The sequence below is a fragment of the Anomaloglossus baeobatrachus genome, chromosome 1 (assembly GCF_048569485.1).
Source record: "Anomaloglossus baeobatrachus isolate aAnoBae1 chromosome 1, aAnoBae1.hap1, whole genome shotgun sequence".
Lineage (NCBI taxonomy): Eukaryota > Metazoa > Chordata > Amphibia > Anura > Aromobatidae > Anomaloglossus > Anomaloglossus baeobatrachus.
This window is the reverse complement of record NC_134353.1, coordinates 774928415-774945418: the sequence shown is the minus strand read 5'-3', so window position 1 is coordinate 774945418 and position 17004 is coordinate 774928415.

Here is a 17004-nt window from a genome sequence, read left to right as displayed (position 1 = left end):
TCACAGGGTGCCTCTAATACTCTTGACAGAGGACTCCTATCCTCTGACCTCCGTCCATCAGAGCTCACGGAGGATTCATCATCTGATCCCAGACCCCGTCCTTCTAAGAGAAGGCGCAGGGTTTCCTCCCCCTCCCCATCCCACGGCTCTGAGCTGACTCTCAAGATGAGGAGGATGCCCTCACTGGGGGCTCGGAGGCTATGTATCCCATCGATTTCTCTGAGGGTGACTCGGACCTTAGTGATTTGATTGCTTCTATTAATTCTGTGCTGGATCTCAATCCGCCAGTGTCAGAGGAGCAACTCTCTTTGGCAGAAAAACATCAATTTACCTCACCTAAGAGAGTGAAGAGTGTGTTCTTTAACCACTCCAGTTTTCAGACCGCTGTGACCAAACCCTGGGCCTGCCCTGACAAACGCTTTCCAAAGCGTGGTTCTGATGACCGGTTTCCATTTCCACCTGAGGTGGTCAAGGAGTGGTCTCACTCCCCAAAGGTAGACCCCCCGGTGTCTAGGCTCTCAGCCCGGATCGTTGTGTCGGTGGCTGTCGGCACCTCACTTAAGGATTCCACTGACCGTCAGATTGACCTTCTGGCCAAATCTGTGTATGAAGCTGCGGGGGCCGCGTTTTCCCCGACTTTTGCAGCAGTGTGGGCTCTCAAAGCCATCTCTGCTTCTCTAGAGGAGATGCATTCCCTCACCAAGGAATCTATGCCTGAGATGGTTACCTTAACTGCTCAGGCTTCAGCTTTTTCATCTTATGCCATGTCTGCCATGCTAGAGGCTGCTCACCGCACTGCGGTGGCTTCAGCTAATTCTCTTGTTATCCGCAGGATTTTGTGGCTTCGAGAGTGGAAGGCAGATGCTTCTTCCAAGAAGTGTCTTGCTGGGCTCCCTTTTGCTGGTTTACGGCGGTTTGGTGAACAGCTGGATGAAATCATTAAAGAAGCTACTGGCGGGAAGAGTACTTCCATGCCACAAACCAAGACCAGGAAACCCGCCCAGGGTAGGAATCAATCGAGGTTTCGTTCCTTTCGTTCCTCCAACTGGTCATCCTCTAAGCCTTCCGCCTCGTCCGCTAACTCAGCCAAGGATCAGAAATCCAACTGGTGCCCAAAAGCGCGTCCGCAGAAGACCGCAGGAGGTTCTGCCACTAAGGCAGCTTCCTCATGACTCTCGGCCCGCTCCAACCACGTCCTTAGTCGGTGGCAGGCTCTCCCACTTTGGCGACGCTTGGTTAAAGCAAGTCTCCGATCAGTGGGTGAGAGACATCATATCTCACGGCTACAGGATAGAATTCTCTTCCAGCCCTCCAAACAGATTTTTTTCTCTCAACTCCCCCCTGCTCCAAGGCCGCCGCCTTCTCACAGGCCGTGGCGTCCTTGCAGGCAAACGGAGTGATTGTCCCAGTTCCCACTCAGGAGCGGTTCAGAGGTTTTTACTCAAATCTCTTCCTAGTTCCAAAAAAGAACGGTACCTTCCAGCCCATCCTGGATCTCAAGCTTCTCAACAAGCATGTTTGGGTGCGGCATTTTCGCATGGATTCCCTGCGATCAGTCATTGCCTCTATGACCCAAGGGGAGTTCCTGGCGTCCATCGACATCAGAGATGCCTATCTACATGTGCCAATCGCAGTGTCACATCAGCGTTGGTTACGTTTTGCGATAGGAGAGGATCATTTCCAATTCGTGGCTCTCCCCTTCGGGTTAGCCACGGCCCCTCGGGTATTCACCAAGGTCATGGTGGCAGTGATTGCGGTCCTGCACCTCCAGGGATTGGCAGTGCTCCCTTACCTGGACGACCTTCTGGTCAAGGGTCCATCCAGCGCAGACTGTCAGCGGAGTGTTTCGCTCACTCTCGCCACCCTAGTCCAATTCGGGTGGATTGTCAATCTTCACAAATCCACTCTGACTCCGACTCAGAGTCTCATGTACCTAGGGATGCAGTTCGAGACTTTGCCGGCACTTGTGAAGTTGCCCTTAATCAAACGGCAGTCTCTCCGGCTAGCGGTGCGCTCTCTCCTGAGGCCCCGCCGTTATTCCCTCAGGCGCCTGATGCAGGTGCTGGGTCAAATGGTGGCTTCCATGGGGGCGGTTCCCCTTGCCCAGTTCCATCTGCGTCCTCTGCAGCTGGACATCCTCCGCTGTTGGGACAAGCGGCCTTCCTCCTTACAGAGGTTAGTGGCTCTGTCGCCACAGACCAGGAGCTCTCTTCAGTGGTGGCTTCGACCCCTCTCCCTGTCCTAAGGGCGCTCCTTCCTGGCTCCGTCCTGGGTGATTCTCACCACGGATGCCAGCCTATCCGGCTGGGGAGCGGTACATCTCCACCACAGAGCTCAGGGCACTTGGACTCCGTCCGAGTCAGCCCTTTCAATCAATGTGCTGGAAACCAGAGCTGTGCTTCTAGCTCTCCTAGCCTTTCACCACCTGTTGGCGGACAGGCACATTCGAGTCCAGTCAGACAACGCGACAGCGGTTGCCTACATCAATCACCAAGGCGGGACACGCAGCCGCCTGGCAATGTTGGAGGTCCAACGCATCCTTCAATGGGCGGAGGACTCCAAGTCCACCATATCCGCAGTCCACATCCCTGGCGTAGAAAACTGGGAGGCAGATTATCTCAGCCGTCAATCCGTGGACGGTGGCGAGTGGTCCCTGCACCCGGCAGTGTTTCAGTCAATCTGCCGCAAATGGGGCACTCCGGACGTGGACCTAATGGCATCCCGTCACAACAACAAGGTTCCAATTTACGTGGCTCGCTCCCACAATCCTCAGGCCTTCGCCGCGGACGCTCTGGTTCAAGACTGGTCCAGTTTCGTCTGTCCTACGTGTTTCCCCCTCTAGCTCTCTTGCCCAGAGTCCTGCGCAAGATCAGAATGGAGGGCCGTCGAGTCACCCTCTTTGCACCGGACTGGCCCAGGCGAGCTTGGTATCTGGCCCTGCTCCAACTGTCCGTGGAGATGCCGTGGCATCTTCCGGACCGTCCAGACCTGCTCTCGCAAGGTCCGTTTTTCCGCCCGAATTCTGCGGCACTCAAATTGACGGCGTGGCTCTTGAGTCCTGGATTTTGACGGCTTCTGGTATTCCTCCTGAAGTCATCTCCACTATGACCCGGGCCCGTAAGTCTTCCTCCGTCAAGATCTATCACAGGACTTGGAAAATTTTCCTGTCCTGGTGTCGCTCTTCCGGCCATTCTCCTTGGCCATTCTCGTTGCCGACCCTTCTGTCTTTTTTACAGTCCGGTCTGCAGCTAGGACTGTCCCTTAACTCTCTCAAGGGACAAGTCTCAGCTCTATCAGTACTGTTCCAGCGGCGTATCGCCCGGCTGGCTCAAATCCGCACCTTTATGCAAGGTGCGTCTCACATCATTCCGCCTTATCGGCACGGTATTGCAGAAACCCCCCTTTGAGCCTCTTAGGGAGGTTTCTTTGTATCGTCTTTCTCAAAAGGTGGCCTTTCTAGTTGCCATAACTTCTCTCAGGAGAGTCTCTGATTTGGCTGCGCTCTCCTCGGAGTCACCTTTTTTGGTTTTTCACCAAGACAAGGTAGTTCTCCGTCCGACCCCGAACTTTCTTCCTAAGGTGGTCTCTCCCTTCCACCTTAATCAGGATATTTCCTTGCCTTCCTTCTGTCCGGCCCCTGTTCATCGCTTTGAGAAAGCGCTGCATACTCTAGATCTGGTGCGTGCTCTCCGGATTTATGTGGCTCACACCGCTGTGCTTAGGTGGTGCACCTCTCTTTTTGTGCTAACCACAGGGCGGCGCAAGGGTCTCTCTGCTTCTAAGCCGACCTTGGCCCGTTGGATTAGATCGACCATTTCGGACGCCTACCAGAGTACTCAGGTGCCTCCCCCGCCAGGGATCAAAGCACACTCGACCAGAGCTGTCGGTGCCTCTTGGGCTCTTAGGCACCAGGCTACGGCTCAACAAGTCTGTCAGGCTGCCACTTGGACTAGCCTGCATACCTTTTCGAAGCACTACCAAGTGCATGCTCATGCTTCGGCAGATGCGAGCTTGGGCAGACGCATCCTTCAGGCGGCTGTCGCCCACTTGTGAAGTTAGGCTCCGCCTACTTCTTAGTTTTTTCTGTTTATTCCCACCCAGGGACAGCTTTGGAACGTCCCATGGTCTGGGTCTCCCAAAGGAACGATAAAGAAAAAGAGAATTTTGTTACTTACCGTAAATTCTTTTTCTTATAGTTCCGTAGTGGGAGACCCAGCTCCCTCCCTGTTGCCTGTTGGCAATTTTCTTGTTCCGTGTGTTATCTCCGGCTGTTGTCGTGGACAGAGTCTCCGGTTGTTCCGGTTCTTACTCGGTTTTTCTTGTGGGTGGCTATTCTCCTTCAGCTTTTGCACTAAACTGGCTAGGACTGGCTACCAGGGGGTGTATAAGCTCAGAGGGAGGAGCTACACTTTTAATTGTAGTACTTTGTGTGTCCTCCGGAGGCAGAAGCTAAACACCCATGGTCTGGGTCTCCCAATACGGAACTATAAGAAAAAGAATACGGTAAGTAACAAAATTCTCTTTTTTTTTTTTTTTTTTTTTTTACAAGTAATGCAGGGTACCTGTTTCCTATCAATTTTTCATTAATATTAGATTTTATATCTTCCCATATTTCCCTGAAAATGAGACCTACTCGGGAAAAAAAAGCCCTAAAGGAATTTTCAGCATTTTTGAAATATGCTTAATATATAAGCTCAATAATGAAGTGTCTGGGCAGTTTTTCTCCCCGACGCTTTTCTCCCCAAGGACATTATCTGTTATATTGTCACGCTGGGTGTGGGGAGAGACACCAAGCAAGTGGACTCCTGGGAATAAGGGAGGCTGACACACAAAGAGGGGGGGGGTAACCAGGTGCTCCTGCGCTGACACTGGGGGGCCCTGCGCTTGCCCTCAAACTACAGGTACCTATAATGGTTAGGAGGTGTGGCCCGCCAACGTGCCCCCTGTCTCCTAGCCAGACCCTAGGACTAAATCCCACCACCCACCAATCCACGGAGGTAAAAACAAACAAAAAATAAACAGCAAAAGGGGAAAAAGGAAAAACAACAACTTATCTTGAGAGGGAATCTTCAGAATATACAGCAACAGTCGTCTGAAGCAACATGCACTCCTGAGCAAGCAACTTCTCCAGGTGAAGAGTATAACCCGCAATGGAGGAGTGAGAAGCCCCACGTTATAAAGGCCCTTAATTACCAGCTGGAGGAAAGGCTCCTCCAACCTGGCAAGTAAACAGAAAAAAACCTAAATCAAGCCCTTAAAGGGATAGCGTCTATTAACGTCTGGACGATCGTCGGGTCCTTCTGCACCTGGTCCCAGCGGCAGCACCTGAAGGTCCAGACACATCCATGACATATATGTTTACCTGTCACATGTATTTGTCCCTACTGAGGACTGCCCCCGATGAATCCCTGTGTGATTGTCCTTGGGGAGAAACGCGTTGGGATCTGTGCAAGTGTACATAAGCTAATTACTAGCCATTAGGCATTTATTTTTTTTTCTGTGGCTTAATAATGACATGTATGGCTATATTACTGCACACAAGCGAATTGCTTAAGTGAAATTATATATAACCCTGTTTGTGTATCTGGGACACTGCTAATCTTAATGGCTGTGAATTGTCAAACATCTAGTGGTTCTACCATGAGCATTTAGTAGATTTGCCTCACTTGATTAGAAGCAGTGAGACATCTAAGTAGCCCTATTTATGTATTTAGAGCAGTGCCACTGTGATTGAGATTCCCTAGGGTGGCCTACTTTAATCTACACTTCTGCTATTTCCTCCTGATTGGTGAGGAAAATATGTGTCTGGGTACTCTTTCATATGTCTGGTGGACCATTTTGTGGCAACGTGGGTGCCACAGATATTTAGGAGTATTGTCATATGATAGACTTCTTTACCACTCACTGTGTATATTTGTATGCCCTTCATTTAGGATAGCAGCACCATACAGTGTTTCAGCATAGGGTTTCGAAGGGATAGCCATCGTCGAGCAGGGTGCCACATCGCTTTATCAGGGTGCCAAACTCCGCAGCTAGGTAGGGAGATACTAGGGAATTTGCCCCTGACCACTCCCTAAGTGTGTGTAATATCATTGTTTTTAACGTATACACTGGTTTTTGTGTGATTCTGTAGTTATTAATATAGCTATTGATTTTAATAAGGGTTTTTCTTTGGTTTATGGTGAGTTATATGAGAGCAGATTAAACAACAGTGGACCGTGCGATCCAAGACTTTAGTGACGAATGGAAGATTAGAGACAGGTTTGTAGATAGCAACACCGTTTTGGTGGAGGGATGTTCTTTTCGTAGAGGGGTCATGACTAGAGTAGAGCACGGTTCTAGGTTCTCCAGTTCTAGGCTCGAGTGATTTTGGGGCCTGTTCTAGATCGAACTAGAACTCGAGCTTTTTGCAAAAGCTCGATAGTTCTAGAAACGTTCGATAATGGTTCTAGCAGCAAAAAAACAGCTAATTCCTAGCTGGCTTTCCGCTGTAATAGTGTAAGTCACTCTGTGACTCACACTATTATGAAATTTCAGTGTATAGTGTGCGTGAACAGCGCCTTCAGATCACTGCTGTTTGTATAATGTAAATGTATAATTTTTTTTTTTTTTTCCTTGTCTTCCTTCCCTAAGCGCGCACGTCTTGTGGGGCGGGCCAGCATGTCAGCCAATCCCAGACACACACACAGCTAAGTGGACTTTTAGCCAGAGAAGCAACGGCATGTGTGATAGGATGTCCATGTCACATGTCCCTGCATTATAAAACCGGACATTTTCCTCCACCACGCCATTATCTGCCTTCTGCGTCCTTGGTGTCAGACATCACTGGCTCAGCTCCGTCTTTTGTCCTATCGCCGATACTGCTGTATGCGCTCCATACACAGCGCTGGACAGCTTAGGGATAGCACTTTCTATAAGTCCTTTTAAGGGCTCATACAGGCAGGGTCAGAGCCATAGGTGACAGGTCCTGAAAACAGAGACAGCGTCTGTGTAGCTAAGGTCAGGGATTTCCTCGCTGCATTTCCCCATTAGGAGGGAATAGAAAGGCAGGCTTCCTTTCCTCTATGCAGAGCCCCACAACCCTGGCACTGTACCCTCCTGTCCTCTGCACACTCCAACTCATTATAACTAAGCCATTATACTAGCAAACACTCAGTGTACCTAGTGGCATCCTAAACGTGGCTATTGGACTTTTGTCTAGTCACACTAGTGAAAAGATATTTGCAGCACGTCTGCCTGCATTGCACACTCCAACTCATTATAACTAAGCCATTATACTAGCAAACACTCAGTGTACCTAGTGGCATCCTAAACGTGGCTATTGGACTTTTGTCTAGTCCCACTAGTGCAAAGATATTTGCAGCACGTCTGCCTGCATTGCACACTCCAACTCATTATAACTAAGCCATTATACTAGCAAACACTCAGTGTACCTAGTGGCATCCTAAACGTGGCTATTGGACTTTTGTCTAGTCCCACTAGTGCAAAGATATTTGCAGCACGTCTGCCTGCATTGCACACTCCAACTCATTATAACCAAGCCATTATACTAGCAATTTATGCTGCCAGTTTAAGGGCCGTAGTTGCATTGTCAGGGATATTTATTCTTTATTATTTTGCTGTTAATAAAGTTAGACAACCGCTGCAATCTACACCACCTCTCAATTTTTACTACCACATTTTCAGTGCACAATCTTGTCGCAATCAACATGAGTGGCAAAATGACAGATGCTGGTGGAAAGGGGAAGAGGCGTGGTGGAAAAGGAAAAAAAAGGTTTTGTCCGTGGGGAAGGTGGCAAAGCTCCATTATCATCTGCTGAAGATAGACCATCTACCAGCAAAAGTAAGATGTCTACTACTTACCGTGGACAATCCGATGTGCTCCCTTTTTTACGGACACGAACAACAGGAACAAAGGTAGATGATGGCCAAAAAAGGAAAATGCTTGAATGGATCTCAAGTGGTCCAACAAGTGCCCTCTCAGCCACTTCAAGTACCGCATCCAAAAAACAGCAGTCCTCTGAGTTGTCATCCCAATCAAACTTGCTTTCTCCCAGCTCTGAAGTCTCCATCAGCCCTGCACAGTATGGTGGAACTGAGATGGCTGAGTCTGCAGAGCTGTTCAGTCACACTTTAGCCTGGAATCAGAGGTCTGCTCCCAAGCTACAGTGAGTACAGAACATGAAATGGTCTGCAGTGATGCCCAGAACCTTTGTGACTCTGATTCAGGCCATGAGGACCAAGTTTCTGAGCATAATGTTGACCCTTTGTCACAAACTGTAACACCTGTGGTTATAGACAATGAGGAACATACAGATGACAATGAGACGCAGATACCCGATTGGGATGACAACTTAAATATTCGGTCAGGGCAAGAAGAGGCTCGGTCTGAGGGGGAGGGGAGTGCAAACACAACAATTGATGATGAAGTTCTAGATCCCACCTACTGTCAACCCACAGTCAGGCACTCGAGGAGGTCAACAGAGGTGATGGAGGAGGATGCAACTGATGACGAAGTTACCTTGCGCCTTCCTGGACAGAGTCGGAGTACTGATAGCACGTCTACAACTGCATCCTCAGCCACCACTCTGCCTCTGAGCACTAGTCGGGGTGGATCAACAGGTCGCATGCCCTCTAAGCCTTGCCTAGCCTGGTCCTTTTTTGACATAGCAAAAGATCGCCCAAATTATGTGATCTGTAAAATTTGTCATGGTTCTATTAGTAGAGGTCAAAACCTCAGCAGTTTGACAACTTCTTCCATGAATCGTCACATGAATAAATATCATATGTCCCGGTGGGAAGCTCACCTTGCTGCAATGCGGCCTAGCGGAGCGAACCATCCACCGCCTGCCCCTTCCAGTGCATCCGCGCGCTCTTCATCTTCTAGGACTGTGGGGACAGCTGTCACACCTGTTTTTCCACGCACAACTTCCACCACTGTAACCGCAACAGGCACTTTGCTTGGTAGGTCGTCAGTTGGTTTGGAAGGGGAAACAAGTGAGTGTGTACAGCTCTCTCAGACATCGATAGCACCAACGTTGGATGAAGGCAACATCATGTCTCCGCCTGCACTTTCCTCACAAACCTGCATTTTTCCAGGGACACCCTACTCAACACCGTCTACACACAGCAGCCAGATCTCTGTCCCTCAGATGTGGTCAAATAAAAGGCCACTTCCTGCGACCCATGACAAAGCTAAGAAGTTGACTCTATCCCTCTGTAAGCTCTTGGCTACCGAAATGCTGCCTTTCCGCCTAGTGGACACACAGGATTTTAGAGACCTTATGTCTGTCGCTGTGCCCCAGTACCAGATGCCTAGTCGCCACTACTTCTCTAAGAAAGGTGTGCCCGCGCTACACCAGCATGTCGCACACAACATCACCGCTTCCTTGAGAAACTCTGTGTGTGAACGGGTGCATTTCACCACCGATACTTGGACCAGTAAGCATGGACAGGGACGTTACATGTCGCTGACTGGGCACTGGGTAACTATGGTGATAGATGTTGAAGGGTCTGCTGCACAAGTCTTGCCGTCCCCACGACTTGTGTGTCAATCCTCTGTCTGTCCAAGTTCCGCCACTGCTTCTGCCTCCTCCACCTCATCTGGGTCCTCCACCTCCGCCTCAAGCCTGCCTGGTCAGGCCACCAGCGTTCTCACTGCGCAGAAGGAATCACGCACGCCTCATTACTATGCTGGCAGCAGAGCGCAACGGCATCAGGCGGTCTTTAGCTTGACATGTCTTGGGAATAAGAGTCACACAGCTGAGGAGTTGTGGTCAGCTCTGCGGTCCGAGTTTAATAAATGGTTGTCTCCGCTCAACCTGCAGCCTGGTAAGGCCGTGTGCAACAATGCTGCAAACCTGGGTGCGGCCCTTCGCCTGGGCAAGGCGACACACGTGCCTTGTATGGCTCACGTGTTGAACCTTGTTGTCCAGCAATTTTTAACACACTATCCCGGCCTAGATGGCCTTCTGAACAGGGCACGAAAACTGTCTGCTCGCTTCCGCCGTTCAAGCGCCGCAGCTGAGCGACTTGCATCGCTCCAGAAGTCTTTCAGCCTGCCGGTTCATCGCCTGAAATGCGATGTGGCGACACGCTGGAATTCAACTCTCCACATGTTACAGCGACTGTGGCAGCACCGCCGAGCCCTGGTGCAATACGTCATGACGTATAGCCTGGGCCAACGAGATGCAGAGGTGGGGCAGATCACCCTGATGGAGTGGTCTCAGATCAAGGACCTATGCACCCTTCTGCACAGTTTCGACATGGCGACGAATATGTTTAGCGCTGACAATGCCATTATCAGCATGACAATTCCAGTCATTTACATGCTGGAGCACACGCTAAACACTATTCGGAGTCACGGGGTGGGACAACAGGAAGGGGAGGAACTACAGGAGGATTCATATGCGCAAGGGACAACAACATCACCAAGGTCCAGACGTTCATCATCACCAACGCGGCAGGCATGGGACCATGGGGGACAGGGATCAACAAGGGCGCATGGTAGCAGGCTAAATGTTGAGGAAGGTGCAGGAGAACATGAAGAAATGGAGGACGAACTGTCCATGGACATGGAAGACTCAGCGGATGAGGGAGACCTTGGTCAAATTTCTGTTGAAAGAGGTTGGGGGGAGATGTCAGAGGAAGAAAGAACGGTTAGCACATCTTTGCCACAAACACATGAGTGCCTTCTTGTTGCACTACCTCCAACATGACCCTCGTATTGTCAAAATTAGAAGTGATGATGACTACTGGATTGACACACTATTAGATCCCCGGTACAAGTCCAAATTTTGTGACATAATTCCAGCCATAGAAAGGGACGCACGTATGCAGGAGTATCAGCAGAAGCTGTTACTCAATCTTAGCTCTGCTTTTCCACCAAACAACCGTGCAGGTGCAGGGAGTGATTCTCCCAGTTGTAATTTTGCCAAACATGGGACGGTCTCGTCATCTTCAACAGTCTACCCGTACCAGTAGGACCGTATCTGGTGCTGGTAACAGCAATTTTATGGAATCTTTTCATAATTTTTTTAGACCCTCCTTTGCAAGGCCACCAGAGACAACAAGTCTGACACATAGTCAACGGCTGGAGAGGATGATACAGGAGTATCTCCAAATGAACATCGATGCCATGACTTTGCAAATGGAGCCTTGCTCATTTTGGGCTTCAAATCTTGAAAAATGGCCAGAGCTCTCCACTTACACCTTGGAGATTTTGTCGTGTCCAGCTGCCAGCGTTGTCTCTGAACGTGTCTTCAGTGCTGCTGGGTGTGTGCTGACAGATAAGCGCACGCCTCTGTCCAGTGACAATGTGGACAGACTGACGTTCATCAAAATGAACAAGTCATGGATCCAGAAGGAATTTACTACCCCTGTGTCATCCTGGGGAGAGTAAATGCTTGTGGATTTGGAATGTGCTTGATGCAAATCAAAACATCCTGTTTGCAACTAGGGCACAAGTGCTGCCACTGAAAGGGGTGGGTGTGTGTGGGGCCCAATTTTTTGAAAAAAGGGAGACTCCGCTTGGAGTAACCCTTGCTTACATTGTTTTTAAAAATGATCCTAGATGAACAGATCTGGGATCAGGAAAGACTTTGCTACCTACCCCGGTGTCATCCTGGGGACGGTTAATTATGGCGTATTTTTGAATGTGCTTGATGCAAATCTAGCTGTGAAGTGTACAACTGGGGCACAACTGCTGCCACTGAAGGGGTGGGTGTGTGTGGGGCCCAATTTTTGGAAAAAAGGGAGACTCCGCTTGGAGTAACCCTTGCTTGCTGTGTTTTTTAAAAGGAGCCAAGATGAACAGATCTGGGATCAGTAAAGACTTTGCTACCTAACCCGGGGTCATCCTGGGGACGGTTAATTATGGCGTATTTTTGAATGTGCTTGATGCAAATCTAGCTGTGAAGTGTACAACTGGGGCACAACTGCTGCCACTGAAGGGGTGGGTGTGTGTGGGGCCCAATTTTTGGAAAAAAGGGAGACTCCGCTTGGAGTAACCCTTGCTTGCTGTGTTTTTTAAAAGGAGCCAAGATGAACAGATCTGGGATCAGGAAAGACTTTGCTACCTAACCCGGGGTCATCCTGGGGACGGTTAATTATGGCGTATTTTTGAATGTGCTTGATGCAAATCTAGCTGTGAAGTGTACAACTGGGGCACAACTGCTGCCACTGAAGGGGTGGGTGTGTGTGGGGCCCAATTTTTGGAAAAAAGGGAGACTCTGCTTGGAGTAACCCTTGCTTGCTGTGTTTTTTAAAAGGAGCCAAGATGAACAGAGCTGGGATCAGGAAAGACTTTGCTACCTAACCCGGGGTCATCCTGGGGACGGTTAATTATGGCGTATTTTTGAATGTGCTTGATGCAAATCTAGCTGTGAAGTGTACAACTGGGGTACAACTGCTGCCACTGAAGGGGTGGGTGTGTGTGGGGCCTAATTTTTGGAAAAAAGGGAGACTCCACTTGGAGTAACCCTTGCTTGCTGTGTTTTTTAAAAGGAGCCAAGATGAACAAGTCATGGTTCAGCAAAGACTTTATCTACCTACCCCGGTGTCATCCTGGGGACGGTTAATTATGGCGTATTTTTGAATGTGCTCGATGCAAATCTAGCTGTGAAGTGTACAACTGGGGCACAAGTGCTGCCACTGAAGGGGTGAGTGTCTGTGTGGCCCAATTTTTGGAAAAAAGGGAGACTCCGCTTGGAGTCACCTTGCGGTGTTTTACATGATTTTAGAAGGGCGTGCCATGCCTATATCTGTGTCTCCTCTTTTTCCTTGTCCTGCTCTTTTGTTTTCGCATGAGTATATGTCCTTGTCACTTTCCCATGTGTTTGTGTTGTGTTGTGAGTTGTTTGTCACCTTTTGGACACCTTTGAGGGTGTTTTCTAGGTGTTTTTATGTGTTTGTGAATGCCTGCTATTGTTTCCTATGCGGTTCAAGTTCGGTTCGTCGAACGTTCGACGAACCGAACTCGAACGGGGCCTCCGTTCGGCGAGCCGACCTCGAGCCGAACCGGGACCGGTTCGCTCATCTCTAGTCATGACAGCATGTTTAAATGATGAGTGAAAGATACCAGAGAGAGACATTAAATATTTTAGTTAGGTGGTTAGTGACAGATGAAGAGAGACTGAAGGAGATGTGAGGGAATAGGATAATTTTAATTATTTACATGTTTGCTTGCATTTCATGTATTTATTACTTTACTAGCATTAAGGCCTAAAGGCCACTTTACACACAGAGATAAATCTTTGGCAGATCTGTGGTTACAGTGAAATCATGGACATATTGTTCCATTTGTACACAGCCACAAACCTGGCACTGATAGTCCACAATTTCACTGCAACCTCAGATCTGCCGCAGATTTATCTCTGTGTAAAGTGGCCTTAAGACATGGCGAGAAAAACAGTGCGAGTGGAGTGCTTTAAAAAATTGCATTCCACTCGGACCAAATTAGCCTGTGTGTCAGCGCACATGAGCAATTATTTTCTCAGCCCTAATTGGACCGAGAAAACAATTGCTGCATGCCGTGATTGTAATGCGATCATTGTTTCTCTCGCACCTATTCAAGTCAATGGGGCGAGAGAAAAATCGCACTGCATTCACGGTACACCGGTGTACTGCGAGTGCAGTGTGAGAATGACAATAGCCGGCTACGGATGAGAGAGGGAAATAAATCCCTCCCTTCTCTCCTCCGTGCCGGCCCGCCTCTCCGCAGCGCCGGTCCGCCCCTCCTCAGTGCCGGCCCGCCCCCCCACACTACTCAGAAGCTAGGTGTATCTGTCCTGGCTTCAGAGAGGAGTAGTGCGCATGATGGGAAGTGTGGAAGATTTCTGGTTATGGACAGTGAGCGTCTTTGAAGCCGGGGGTGCATACACCTGGGGTGGTTAGTGACAGATGTAGAGAGACTGAAGGAGATGTGAGGGAATAGGATAATTTTAATTATTTACATGTTTGCTTGCATTTCATGTATTTGTTTTTTGGCAATAGATAAGATAAAGGAAAGATGGAGTGCTCAGCAAACCACAGAATAAGCTTATTTATTACATGGGCTCTAAAGGTCCCGTCACACACAACGAGATCGCTAACGAGATCGTTGCTGAGTCACAATTTCTGTGACGTAGCAACGATCTCTCCAGTGATCTTGTTATGTGTGACACCTACCAGAGATCAGGCCCCTGCTGTGAAATCGCTAGTCGTTGCCGAATGGTCCAGACCATTTTCTTCAAAGGCGATGTCCTGCTAGGCAGGACGCATCGCTATGTTTGACGCCTACCTCTGTGTTTCACGCCTGTGTTTGATCGTTATACAGGTCGCCCATCGTTACTGCGTCGTTGGTAAGGTCTGACTGTGTGACATCTCACCAGCGACTTACCAGCGATCCCTATCAGGTCGTATCGTTGTCGGGATGACTGGTAAGTCGTTGTGTGTGACTGGGCTTTAAGGCTACTTTCACACTTCAGTCTTTTTCCATCAGTCACAATCCATTGCCTTGAGAAAATACGGTATCCGGCAAAATATTTTGCAGGATTCAGTTTTTTCCCCATAGACTTGTATTAACGACAGATTGTGACTGATGGCCTTGCGTTGCATGCGCTAAGCGACTGATCAGTCGTGGAATGACTGACCGTCGGGTAAAAGGAACGAACACTAACGGTTTTTGGAGCGTCAAGAAAACTCACTGCGCAGGATTCTGTCCCAATCCGTCAAGAAGTATAATAGTTGTCTATGGTGCAGGATTCCACCGTAATCCGTCGCACGACAGAATCCAGTGCTGGATTCCGTTATATGCTACTGAGCATGCCCAGTATGTACACAATCACATTGCAAGGCTCCAGATAGGCTTGATAGGAATAATCCACACATAATTTTAGCTGTAACAACATTTATTCTGCCCCTTTCTCTACAAACTGTCACAGATGGCCTATGAAAACACAGTAATAGGTCACCAAAATTCTGGCACTGCCATTGGGTTGTCCCAAAAACAAACGGATTTGTTGAAAAACGGACGCACAACGGATGTAACGGACGCGACAGATCAGTTACTTCACAGGATTCCTGTGAAATAATTCATTCATTTCGTCCGTTGACAGCTAAAAAACGACGGATCCGTCGCAATGACTGACCTGACGAATTTGAAGCGCCTGAAGTGTGAAGGTAGCCTAAGCTTATTAATTACAAGGACTCCTATAACACAATAAAACTATGTTCATACAAGTCTTGCGTTAATATTTTACTAAAGTATACGGAGTACAAACAATTATATCTGCCACAAGAGAGGCAACGATGCACGTCACCTCTATATGTGATGTATAAGTGCTATTTTAAGCCCACATCATTTTTACAGTTGTGATATATAAATCAAAAGGTTAACTTGTGCTTATCTTACAAATATAACTCAGGTAGAGAAGACATGTTTACTGAGAGTGATTAATGGCAACCAAGAAATTCTATTAGCAAATGCTTTAGGCAGGACATGCAAACCTGAATAAAAATCCCAGTGGTAGCTGTCTAGATACCTACAGATAATCATACTATTAATAGCTAAGGGCTAATTATGAAATAATTAAAGACTAAAATCCTATGATATGCGCAAATTTATGCTCAGTAATTTTAGTAAAAATTTTGGCCAGTATATTTAATTTTGAAAAAAGATCAGGCCTGCACGATTGTTTTAATATGGGGAGATACCTTTACAATGGCAGCAGTGTTGAGGACATAGTGGTGTTTGGTATAGTGCTGTGGTCTGTCGCTGAAGCTAACTTTGTTGAGTAGTTAGCTACTGGGAGAAACATGCCTGCTCCTGTACTCTACTCTGTGATGGAATCTATGAAACATCAGATATGTAGTGACCCCCTTAGCCAGGCATTCAACTGTTTCTGACAGTCAAGGGGTCTCGTGCCATACTTCACTAGCATTAAGGCCTAAGACATGGCGAGAAAAACGGTGCGAGTGGAGTGCTTTAAAAAATTGCATTCCACTCGGACCAATATTAGCCTGTGTGTCAGCGCACATGAGCGATTATTTTCTCAGCCCTAATTGGACCGAGAAAACAATTGCTGCATGCCGTGATTGTAATGCGATCATTGTTTCTCTCGCACCTATTCAAGTCAATGGGGAGAGAGAAAAATCACACTGCACTCACGGTACACCGGTGTACTGCGAGTGCAGTGCAAGAATGGCAATAGCCGGCTACGGAGGAGAGGGAAATAAATCCCTCCCTTCTCTCCTCTGTGCCGGCCTGCCCCTCCGCAGCGCCGGTCCGCTCCTCCTCAGTGCCGGCCCGCCCCCCACACTACTCAGAAGCTAGGTGTATGTGTCCTGGCTTCAGAGAGGAGTAGTGCGCATGATGGGAAGTGTGGAAGACTTCTGGTCATGGACAGTGAGCGTCTTTGAAGCCGGGGGTGCATACACCTGGGGTCAAAGTACCTCAATGATGATGGGTACAAAGCCGCATGCATGCTGGGGGATGGCTGCAGTGGAATTTTAGTGGTTTATAATGTTGTGGGGATGACTCTGGTGGTATTTTGTGGAGTGTGTGAGGTTAGGGAATGCCTGTGCTGAGATTTGGGGGTCTGTAATGCTGGGAGATACCTGTGGTGGGTGTTTGGGTGGTGTGTGATGCTGGGTGAATGCCTGTGCTGGGATATGGGGTGAGTGCAATGCTGGGGAGGAAGCATGTGGTGGGATTTACACCCCAAAGACAGTGACCTTAGCCCTACAACCCAGGGACACTACCCTTACCCTACAACGCAGGGACAGCTCTTGGATAGCCCTATTACCTTAGCCCTGCAACACAGAGACAATGCCCTTAGCCCTACAGCCCAGAAACAGCTCTTGGATAGCCCTGTAATCCAGGGACAATGCTCTTAGCCCTACAACTCAGGAACAGCCCTCAGAATTTTCTGCAATATACTGAAACAGTTAATCTTCTAGTAATACTGCAATTCATGGATTATTTTGCTGATAATTTCATCTTCAACTGGTAGCGGGTTAATAATA